General features: G+C 36.9%; 1 protein-coding gene across 1 annotated transcript in view; it reads left to right on the top strand.

Annotated features, from left to right (window-relative positions):
* Window positions 1–271: 271 nt before the first annotated feature.
* Tank (TRAF family member associated NFKB activator) overlaps window positions 272–12,599 on the top strand; it is a 78,921-nt gene continuing 66,593 nt past the window's right edge. Inside the window, exon 1 of the mRNA XM_029473588.2 lies at window positions 272–371. The gene's annotated coding sequence lies outside the window, so the exon portion shown is untranslated. The remainder of the gene's footprint in view (window positions 372–12,599) is intronic.

The raw sequence follows: 12,599 nt of genomic DNA, 5'->3' as shown, positions 1-12,599 counted from the left end.
TTCTAGATTTTTTTTTCATGCCTTAACTATTCAGGTAAAATATCATTGTTTCAAAAGGAAGTCAGAGTTATAGTCACGGGTGGTTTCAGAACATTTTCTGGTAGTTTTTGCTTCATTTCAATATTTTGCCATGATTGGCTGTTGATAGCTACAAATAAGGAAGTCTTCAAGTCAGGGGATTTCTCAGTGGAAGTCCCCAGTTCAACACAAGGGAAAGCTCCGGACAGTTTGGGCAGCATCTGTAGAGTCTGTGCAAACGGCTTCCAGAATGGGCACGGGCCTATGTCTTTAAAGAGACATAGTCTGTGAAGGAACGCCTGTCACCTGGAGACGATCAGCTGGAGACGATCAGCTGGAGACATTACCTGGAGGTAATCAGCTCTTACTAATTTCTATCGACTGTGAGCTTAGCAAGGATGTTGGGATGCCTTAAGTGTGGCAAGATCTACTCCACTCTGGTATAGCTGACTAGGCTGTCCCTGGCAGGAGTCGGCGATGCCTTTGTCATCGTCATCAGGGTTAGAGGGATCCAAAGACTATTTAAAGCACTCTGACCCTTTTACTCTGTCCCTAATTTTTAAGACAGAATGGTGTATGTGTTTAATTGAGATGAGTTTTAAAAGTTTATATCTGATATGTGAGTCTTCTCAAGAAGTGTTTTTTTTTTTTCTAATACTGTGTGACTGAAAGATAGTTGGCCTAAGTTAGGTTACATAAAAACTATGTTGAAAGTAAATTAAAAGTATATGTAGTCCGACTTTTTGCTTATGTTTTAAAAAATCAATTCCAGCCTGATTAAATGTGTCTGTTCAAATGATAAACTAACATTAGTACTTTTATTCTCATAAGAAATATATAATGATGAGCATTTATGACATCAGATGTTAGCTTCATAAGCAATTCTAATTATAGTAATCAAGGCTTATGCTGCTCCCAACAGACCCTTTTATTTTCATCACAATTAATATTGACGATCATATCACATTATTTCCTTAAGGATAACCCCAGATTAACTATCAAGAAATATTTTCAGTATTGTTATATTAAATAGTTTTTAGACACTCAATAAGAGTGTCTGCTAAAAACAAAATCATGTATATTCAGTGGTATAGTCATACAAGACTTAAATAGAAATTCATATTATTTCATTTTTCCTGGCTTTTTATCACTACCAACCTGCCTTCTTATAATACTGAAACTGTGTTTGGGATGCTTTACCCAAGCTGGAGGAGAATGGGGAAGAGAGAAAATGACTTCATCCAAGTTACAGAATAATCACATCATTCCTGTAGACCGTCTCCCTCCTCACTCACCCTCTGCCATCTCTAGGATTACAGTACTGTGTGTGCATAGCAAGAGATACTAGTCTGCCTCTGGGGGTGTGGAACTATATATCAACCCAATGTGCCTAAATGTATGCCCAGAAGTCAACTGGGATCCTAGAGCAATGTCCAGTTAGTTATTCCTCTTAAACATTTGTGATTTATGGCTACCAAGATGACTCAAAACAACTGTGAAATTCCCCTGGGGGTGGGGAGGATTCTGGCGGAATTTTTAAAATGTACACACTAACTTGAGAGAATGGATCGTCCATGCCATATAAAATATTCCTGTCTGTGAACATTCTGCCTTTCTATGCATTGAGGCTCCAGTAAACATATGGAGTCCTTTGCATTATACATTATAGATATAGATTGTAGGACATATTCCAGGCCAGTTTGCTTTGTCTCCTTATGTGTGCAGTAGGGGATTAGCCGTGTAAGAACCTTGTTTCTGCTGTGTTTTAACTACTGCTAACATCTTGATTTTATCATTTTATGTAGTCATTTTATTGTTCTCTTACTTTTTTCTAAATTACATAATTTACATGCCATTTTAGATTAAAAAAAATATGTGGACATGCGTCTTCTTTCTCGTCTTCTCAGCATACCAGCTAGAGTTTTTGGATCAGGGAAAGCAGGAGAAAGCAGTAGATTGTTATATTTCTGATGTTAGGGGAATTTTCCCAGTGGTTAATGAGATTGGCTGTTGGTTTGAGGTAAATGCTTTTATGATAAAAAAAACCCAAATAATTAACAATACCCTGATTTATTAAGGGTACAGTTAATAAACAATTTCAAGGTTTCATGTTAAATAATATTTAATGTCTTTGATCACATTAGAGACAACTGTGTGACTTTAGCAATTCACATGAGGCAGCTATCTGCTTTTTAAAAAGATTTCGAAGAAATCAGGTTGCTGTTGTGTTTCCCTGACAGAGCTGATTTTATAATTAGAAACTGTATATTGTTGTTTCTCAGATTAAAATAATACATTTGGTTGATCAAACCAAACCAAGCCTACACATTTCCTTTTTCTCTTCAATCCACATGCTTAGACGCCTCTCTCCTATCATTTTGGCTTCACAATTCGGTTCACAGCTCACACTAACAGGAAAGAATGAAAACAGTGTGTTGGAAGCCAAGGAACCCTATCCAGGCCGAGCAACCAGACTTACAAACAAAGCAGCTGTTCCTACGCTCGCTCCCTGCAAACAGCTTTCGAAAGTTCCATCCAACGAGGGTCTGCAAAATGTGTGTCCAAACCGGTTATCACCAATCCCGTTTGCATTAAGAAAACATATACTGAAAAGCAAACGTTTGTGGTTTGCTGAGAAGTTTTGCACTCATACACAGAAGGCAAATTCATCTAGATTTTCATTTTAGGACACCTATCAGTAACGAGTTTGTCTACCAAAGTTTAGTTTCGGAAAGGAAAATGAGAAAAAGGCCAAAACATCCTAAATGCTAACACGTTTCATGCACGTGGTCTGTTCCCTGAAATGTTTAAGGAATCAATCCAAAGCCTCGACCTTGGCATTTCTGCTTACAGATAGTTCTTTAAAATATTTTCCCAATATCTTCTATTGTTGTTGATTGGTATACATTTAATGATCTTTTTTTTTTAAACATAGCTTAGGTTTTGTTTGAAAACAATTAATTTTAAAACAATTCTTCTGTTCAATTTTTTTAATCGTATCGACACACATGATATTATCCTATACTTTAAAAAATCATTTCTATAACTGCATAGATAATCCTTGCTGGTGCTCACTGTTTTATATTTGTATTCTCTCTCTCTCTCTTTTTCTTGATTGGTGGTATCACGGAACTAATCCCTTGGATGTGACATTTTATACTTAGCTGTATACAAAATATCTTTTGGTTTTATCTTTGCTAATATTTGCGAGATATTTTAAAGATTATTTTACTCTTCTCAGTTGCTGATTTGAGTGTTTAAGTTTATATATTTTCAACCCTTTACTGTTTCCTAATAATATTTAAGACTATAGAACTTTTAGGACCACTTTAACTACAACTGATAGATGTTTATCTATCACTATTACATTAACATAGCTTCATAGTTTCAGCAGGGCTGTGTGGTTTGGCTTTGGGATGTGCATGGGTGGGAGTGGGGAGTGCTGAGGACTGACCCCAGGACCTCATACAAGCTCAGTATGCAACTTTACCGTTTATAACTGCAGTTTTATTTTCTCTTTAACCTGGAAGTTATTTAGGCCAGTAAACTTTGTTTAGAACCATTTTAGATTAAAAATTAAGCAAGAACTATTATAGATAATATAGGTATTATATGTATATGTACTATAGACAATATATGCATTGTGTGTATATATATCTTTATATATATATACACACACACATATGTATATGTATATATATATATATATATATATATCTTGTATGTCATCCTACTTCCTGCCTTTAACCCAATGTCACTGCTATTGATATTAGCATAGTTATAACAAATCTAGATCTTTTTATTTTAATAAGTCTTTAAAAGTTTTTATTATTTATTTTGCTTATCTCTCCTGTAGTGCCTGTTAGGCACTTTCCCCTGATAATTTGTCTTTTTCTAGTTCTTTGGAGTATACAGGGTCTCACCTTATTCTGATTCTCTAGCAATGGAATAACAAGAAACCCATCACCATGCCTTCTTATTTGTTTACATGAGCTCTGGAGATCAACTTGGGTTCCCAGGCTTGTAAGGAAATGCTTTATCAGCAGAGCTAGCTTCCCATCCGAAAGTTTTCCTTTCCTTTCTTTTCTCTTCTTTTCTTTCCTTTCTCTTTTTTAATCACATTTATATATTTACTGGGTGTGATGATCAGACGCACCTAGAGCATGTCTGCTTTTTCTTTCCACCTTATTTGTGGTCAGACTTAGTGATGAGTGTCTTTACAGACACTGATCTATCTCATCCCCCTCTGGTTTTCTTTTTAATGAGGATGTTCATGGTTCGTTGAGCGCTTTTTAAAAGCTACCTGGGCTTTCATGTGTTGCAATGTTGCTTTCATTAACCTCTAAGAAAATCTTCTTTGTTTTGTGATTTCTTTTCTGGCTCACTAGTCGCTTCAGAATGTGTTCATTTTCACAGATCTGTGTCTTTTCCAGTTTTCCTTGGATTATTGACTTCCATCTTCTTTCTATCTCAGTGGAAGAACGTATTTCATATGGCTTCGGTTTTCTGAAGTCCAGTGAGACTCTGGAAGGGGCAGTATGGGGTCTATCCTGGAGAAGAGTCCTTGTCCCCTTGAGGAGAGTGTGTTCTGCTTCCTTTTGGCACAGTGCTCTGTTGACGTGGGCTTGGCCCACTTGGCTCACAGTACTGTTTCAGTTGCCATTTCCCTATGGTCTGTTTTTCTGCTTGTCATCAAATGTGGCGTAATGAAATCTCCAAGGATTGTTGTAGTCTATTTCCCTTTTCAGTTGTGTAAATGTGCTTTTCGATTTCTTTAGGGCCCTCTTTTCTGTTTATATGTATAATTGTTATATCTTCTTGGTGAATGTTTTTATAAATGTATATGTATGGGTTTTTTTTGTTTGTTTTGGTTTGGTTTGATTTGGTTTTGTGAAACAGGGTTTCTCTGTATAACCTGGAACTCACTTTGTAGACCAGGCTGGCCTCGAACTCAGAAATCCACCTGCCCCTACCTCCCAAGTGCTGGGATTAAAGGCGTGCACCACCATCGCCCGGCTGTATGTGTATTCTTATTGTTTGCCTCCTATGGAGGGTTTTTATTCTACACATATTCTGTCTAATATTAGTACAGTCACCCATCTCTCTTTTGATTACTGAACTCAGAAATATTTTTTCATCTTTTATCGTTATTATTTTATCTTTGTGTGTCTTTGTACAGCATGTATATGCTTGGGTGTGTGTAAGCATTTCCATGTGTGAATCCACGTGCATGTACATCATGGTGCACCTGTGAAGGTCAGAGGTCACCTTCAAATGCCAGTGGTTCTCAGCTTCTTCCATCTTTGAGAAAGGTGCTCGTAGTTTTGTTTCCTTCCCACTGCATAGGCCAAGTTACAGGGTCCCTGGTTTCCAGGGATTCGTCTGTCTCTGTCTCCCATCTCCCCATAAAGATGTTGATATTATAGACATGTGCTACAGCATCTGGATTATACAACTATGAGGATTCAAACTTTGAGCCTCATACTCGCATGGCAAACTCTTTATATGCCCAGCCGTCTCTCCAGTCCACATCTTTCACTTTCATTGATGAGTGCCTTTTCATCTGAAGTAAGCCTCCTCTAGATAGCATAGTTTGATCTTTGCTTATGTTGGGTTTTTTATTGACCAAGCTCTGCTTTCTATCTATTTTTAAGGTAATCACTAATAAGACGTGCCACTTAATGAATGTATTTTTAATAACGTATTTCTTTTTTTTTAAAGTCTGAAGTAAAAATACCCAGGCTTAAGAGTAGATGAATCATGCCACTTAAAAAAACAAAAACAAAACAATAAAAACCCTCCAATGAACATTACTTTTTTTTAACCCATGGTACAGTCTTATGCCATAATCACTTTCACTAATTCAAGTGAGATTATATTTAGAAATGAAGTCTAGCATAAAAGTGAATGGCTAGCAAAGTTACAATAAGTTATAAAGTTACAAAATAAACAAATGGCATGTAATCAAGAGTACAGACAATGAAGAAACCCTGTCAACCGCAGGCAAGGCAAGAAGTTGAAGCTGCTCAGATCTGATAGAATTTGTCTAGTTTGCACTGAGAAATTTGTAAAGTAAATAGAAATAACATCTCTGAGTTACTGGCAAAGAAAAGCTTAGGTATTACCTATCAGGATTCTTATAGAGAAATTGAAATATTTCCTCATTGAAAGAAAACAATCTTTAAAGGTTTATTAATCATTTCATGAATTCACAATAGAAGGCCTAGTTAAATTAAAATATTACTAAATATTTGGTTGAGGATCATTTTAGAGAAGATGGCTTTGACATTCAAAGTTCACGAGAAAAACTCAGCTATCTTTTAATTTTGCTTTAATGTCAAATTAAATAAGGCAACTTTAAAATTCAATAAAAACACACGATTAGTCTGTTTTAAGAAGAATTTCCAAAATTCAACCCATTAGCTTTTTTTCAGGAGATATCATATGTGAGAACCAATTATCCTAACTTAACTTCAGAAGTTCAAATGCAAAATAAAGCTCACAGCACAATGATGTAAGATATTTCCTCCTCAGTATCAAAGAATTACTTTATGTTTGTAGATGCTATTCTGTGCCAATGGGTAATTCAACTCAAGTGGTAGCTTGCCTGGTCAACATCCTTCTCAATAGCTTCTTGTTTGCATTGAGGGTGTTCTGACATCATTGTCACTTCCTTAAACTACTCTGGGAATGCAAGCTGGTGACTTTCTGCCTGAGCCAGCTGCTGATGACAGCATAGCAAACATAATCTCTGCTGACTGCGGAGATTCATGTTTTCAAGAGAAGCCCCTTCATGGACTGCTTGAATCATCCTTATAATTTGGTTCCCAGACACTGTGCCCTTAACTAACAAATGCCTCTGCATGCTCTTACAAGCTCTTGTCCATTCATTATTTCATAAATCACTTCCACCTTCTGTGTTTAACTGATTCTTTATTTACACTGTTTTAGCCCCTTTTCATTTTTCTGTCCTGTATTTTTTAACAGATATTTTTCGGAGTCACATGGAAATTCAGATAATTTAAGTGAATATAGGCTTAGTTTTAGTAATATCCATAAACTATCCTATCGGTTTAATCCCTCTCTTATGCTTTCTTGCAAGTTATCTTTATCTAATTGTATGCTCATGTATAAAATAAAAAAGAAATTGTACATAAATATTGAATCATGCTGGAATTTATATTTACATAGTTGATTGATTTATACTATATAGTACAAAAGTGGTTTTTTTGTTTTGTTTTGTTTTTTTGCTGTTGTTTCTTTGTATGGTTTCAATTCTAGTAGGTTTTTAAATTTTTCATTTTCCAGTACTCCTTTATTATTCTTTAGGGTAGTCAACTAACAACAAATTCCTTCAGCTTTGATTTGATGTCAAAGTATCTTTGTTCGCTTTAATTTTTTTTTTTGAAGGATAGTTTTGCTGGATATAGAACTCTTGGTTGACCTTTTTTTCCCCTGCGTTTTCAGCATGTCTTCACATGATCTTGTAGTCTCCATGGTTTTCAAAGCAAAACTGCTGTTAATCTCTTTTTTAAAATGATGTATATGCTTGTTTTGACATGTCTTTTTGTATGTCTATATACGATGTGTATGCCCAGTGTCCTTGGAGGCCAGAGGGAGTATCTGATCTCCTGGAACTGTATTACAGACTGCTGAAAGTTACCTTACAGACTGTTTCGAGCCACCATGTCATACTCTGGGAAAGCACCCAGTGACCTTAACCACTGAACCACATGCCTAGCCACCAAACTACCACTAATCTTAATAATAATTGCTTGAAGATAGTTTGACACATCTTTTTTGAGATAGGTAGGTAGAAAGACAGACAGACAGACAGACAGGCAGGCAGGCAGGCAGGCAGGCAGGGACTTGAGAAGCTCAGAGTAGCTCCAGACTTGCTACGCTTCTAAGACTGACCTCTATCTCTCCCCCTGAGACAACAGTTGTGTGCCACTGTAGCCTGGCTCCTCTTCTGATTCTCTTGATACTTCCAAGATTCTCATTTTGTCTTGGATTCTTTATGTTTTCCCCAGAGAGGTAGGGTGTCATATAGCCCAGGCCGAACTAGAACTTGTATCTGAATATGACTTTGAACTTTTGATCCTGTCTCTAGCTAGGACTAGAGGTGTGCACTGCTGCACATGGTTTGTGGGGTGCTGTGATAAAACACAAGGTGTTGTGTACATGAGGCCAGCACTCTAAACAGGATACATACTCAGCCCCAAATATGGAAAAAAAATTTTTTTTAGATAAGGCTTTATGTACCTCAGGTTTACTCAAACTCTCTATGTGCGAAGGTTTGAATTCCTGATCCCCCTGCCTTCTCTTCCTGGGAGCTTGGATAGCATGTAGAGATGTGGGAATGATACTTATTCCAGGCTTGTGGTTTATATTTTGTGTTAAAGTGATGAGATGATGTAAAGTGACTGTAGATGATTTAAAAAATCTAGAAACATGGTAACATTAAATTTTGATGAGAGATAATATGAGAATAAGTATAATGTCAGTATGAAAATTATGAATTAATGGTGGTTTGAACAAAGGGTAGCAGTGGAAGCAGACTAACATTGAGAACTTTATACGTGTGTGTATGTGTGTGTGTGTGGGTGTGTGCGCGCAAAAATTGGGGGGAGGAATTCTTATTATTTGTCACTCCTATAAATTACTTGCCAAAGTGTTCACTGTTTTGTGTTTTCTTTATGTATCATAGTCTTCTCAAAGGCATGCTCCGTCTTGTGTTTGTTCGTTTGGATTTTGTTTCATTCTGTTTTTTTAGATATAGAATTCCATTGTGTGGCTCCAGCTGTTCTAGAACCCACTATATAGACAAGACTGGCCTTAAATTCACAGAGATCTGCCTGCCTCTACCTCCTTAACACTGAGACTATACTCAGCTTATATTTACTTACCCGAAGCCTAGTAGCCCTTTCTAATTGGATGCATAGATTCTCCTTGGTTCTCACCTTCTGCCTGGTGTTCCTTGTCCTTCAGCACAGATCTTGAATTGAGACACCGTGTAGATGTGGACAGTTCACAGCTAACTCTCCACTTGAAACTGATATTCATCAGCTTCGGCTCTGTGGGTGTTGGGCTGAAGGGACACAGACTGTCTACTTTTCACTATGAAAAGAGTTCTCAGCTAAGTAGAAACTATTGTGTGTCATTTCTTGTCATAAATCATATGTAAAAAGTAAGTTCTGACAGAGCCCCAGCTGTCTAATAACATCCTTTACTTATTGATTCCACATAATTGGGTATAGAGCATCACACCTATCACTCACATTACAGAATTGTTATCCTCCAAATCCTAGCCCCCAAACAAATAATAAAGATACTTACCAGGAACACTGGGGCCAGAATACCACTTGTAGGTCACACATAATAACAATTACTGTCCAACTGACAAGCAGGTGCCCCAGGACTGTTAGCTTTTTCCCTATTCTTCAGGCCTCCAGACTTGTTTCCCTTCACACAGCAAAGAGCATGTCCAATTCTTCCAGGAAGTGTCTTATCAGCAGAGTAATGGGGATTTTAACAGTGCCTTTGTGCAAGGTAGGAAAAAAATTTCTCCGACAAACCTCAGCAAGTGACCACAGCTTGTTCAACCATACATATTTGGTACTGGCTATAAGACTTAATCTTCAGCACCCTGTGATATTATAAGTATTCATATAAAAAAAAACTTTAATTGGAGAGTCTAAGACACAAAAAGCTCATCCAGATGTGATTGTAAATCAAAAGGCACCATATTGACTGGGATATTTCATGTCAGAGGTTTATCCAATGCCTGAGATTCCCAACTATAGTAAATATTTATATTGGCATGCTTCCTTGCTCCTAGATTTATATTCAGAACTCTCCATAAAATATGAATTAGCTTCAAAAATAGGTCCTCTGTTTTCATCCCCTTTCCCAATGTTGTGATTAAATTTTCTGACAAAAACAACGTAGAGGTAAAGGGGTTTATTTGGCTCACAATCCCAAGTTACTATTCACTGTTGCAGGGAAGTGAAAGCAACAGTAATGTCAAACAGCTGCTCACATCCACAGTCAAGAGCTGAGAGTCAGTGAATGCATGCTTGCTTTCACACAGCTTACTTTCTCTACTCTTATCTAATCCAGGAAGGAATCCATGCCTAGGGAATGCAGCCACCCAAGTGGACAGGTCTTCCCACCTCAATTACTATATTAAAGACAATGCCCCACAGAAAAGCCTACAGGCTGATCTAGACCATCCCTCACAAAGACCCCCTTCCCAGGACATTCTAAACTGTATTAAGTTATGACTAATGCTGTCACAGGCCCCAAGGTACATCTTTTTAAAAGCTTGTGATTCCCCATACTACCAACATCAATGCCACTTCATTCCTTACTAATCAGAAGTATATACTAACGAGTGAGGAGTAATTGCATTATCATTTTAAAAGATTATTCCTCAAATATCCACACTCATTAGTTGTTAAATGTGGAATTGTAAATACATTATTGCTTCTTAGAATTTTACAGTGTTGGGGTTGGGGAGATAGTTCAGTCAGCAAAGTTCTTCACAGGCATAAAGACCCAAGTGTTTGTGTGCTTATAATCCCAGCACTGGAGAAGTGGAAATAGGCAGATCCCTGGGACTTATCAACTAGAAAGCATATTCTAATCAATGAGCTAGCCCCAGGTCCTAATGAGAAACGATGTCTCAAGAAACAATATGGATGGCCGTGCCTAAGGAGCATCCAATGACAATCCAATGACAATCTTCAGCTTCCATGCGTGCATGTGTGTGCAAGCACATGTTAGAAACACAGGCATGCCTGCATATACATACACACAAAAATAATTCTACCAATGTCATCCAATATAGTTTTTACAGTTCTCATAAAGCATATATTGTACGTTGATCGTATGTCCCCCACACCTATCCTTCCTTTCTCAGGCCTCCCTCTTCCCATCAGCCCTTCTTGTTCCGTTAGATAGTTTCACTTCAACTTTTGTATTTTGATTTTATATATTTATTTAAAATCTAGGAAATACAAATGAAAGCTAAAACTAAAAAAACAAACTATATTTTTGTACATTCTGTCGTTGGACACCTTATTTGGTTCTATAACAGATATTGTGAAGAGTGCTAACAATAAATGTTGCCGTGCAGATATGTCTATGATATATCAACTTGGAGATCCTCGGGTAAATACCCAGGAATGATATAGCGGGGTCATATCAACTTTTTTTTTGAGAAACATCCATATTGACTTCTGTAGTGATTGGACTAATTTACATTCCTATCAGCAAAGTACAATGGTTTGCTTTTGTTCAATTCCTGCCAGCAAACATTTTGGTTTTATTGGTTTTCCTTATCGCTTCCATGCTGACTGGGGTAAAATGGACTGCCAATATAGTTATAATTTTTACTTCTCTGATGGTTGGTGGCATTTAACATTTTTATATGTTTATTGGTCTTTTGTATCTCATCTCTTGAGCTGTCCATTTCGTTGGCTGATTTTTGATTGGGTTGTTTCCATGTTTAATTTATTGAGTTCTTTATATATTTTAGATATTAATCCGCTGTCCAATTCAGTAACAACGATTTTCTCCCATTCCATAGGCTATATCTTTGCTTATTTAACATGAGGTCCCATTCGTCAGTTATTGGCCTTATTCTCAGAGCAAATAAAGTCCTATTGACAATTCTTGTCTAAGCCTAGATCTTCTCCACTTTTTTCTCTAACCGTTTTAGAGTTTCAGTTCTGACATTCAAGACTTTGGTTCCTTTTGAGTTGATTTTTTTTTTGTACAGGTGAGAGATATGAATCTAGTTTCATTCTTCTATATATGAATGTCCACAACACTATATTTTTAATCTTCATTGAATGTCAATGCTGATAAAAGTCGTGATCAGGAAAATTAAAATATATGTTTGTGTTTTGATTTAAAAATCATCAATTTTAAACAGTTCTGTCAGCATTTAGGCCCTTTGTACATGTACAGTCATTTCTCTTCATGACTAAACATCATGGGAATGGAAAATAAAAAAATCTATGTGTAAGAAATGCATATTTTCCTTATTCAAAGTTTGCAGCACATCTATATTTCTAACTGCCTATGTAGTCAGCCTTGTGTTCTTAATGTATTATTAATTCTATAATTTTAACAAGGAATTTCTAAAGCAGCTTCAAGTGCACTCAAAACTTAATGCTGAATGAACTAGATTTCATTAAAAGGTGAAATTTCTACTCTTCCAAAGATATTACCAGGAGGCCCATGGCCTCTCATGCCCTTAATTCTAGTATCAAGGAAACAGAAACAAGCAGATGTTTGTGAGTTCAAGGCCAGCCTGGTTACATAGAAATTTCCTGGCTATCTAGACCTGTTTAAAAAACAACTAAAAGAGCCGGGTGTGGTGGCGCACGCCTTTAATCCCAGCACTCGGGAGGCAGAGGCAGGCAGATTTCTGAGTTCGAGGCCAACCTGGTCTACAGAGTGAGTTCCAGGACAGCCAGGGCCAGGGGCTACACAGAGAAACCCTGTCTCGAAAAACCAAAAAAAAAAACAACAACAACAACAACTAATATAAGCATATGCAAAGAAAGGCC

The sequence above is a fragment of the Mus caroli genome, unplaced genomic scaffold (assembly GCF_978045245.1).
Source record: "Mus caroli unplaced genomic scaffold, Mus_caroli_1 scaffold_2, whole genome shotgun sequence".
Taxonomy (NCBI): domain Eukaryota; kingdom Metazoa; phylum Chordata; class Mammalia; order Rodentia; family Muridae; genus Mus; species Mus caroli.
Note: the sequence above shows the minus strand (reverse complement) of the source record. Positions and strands in the feature narration are given on the sequence as shown.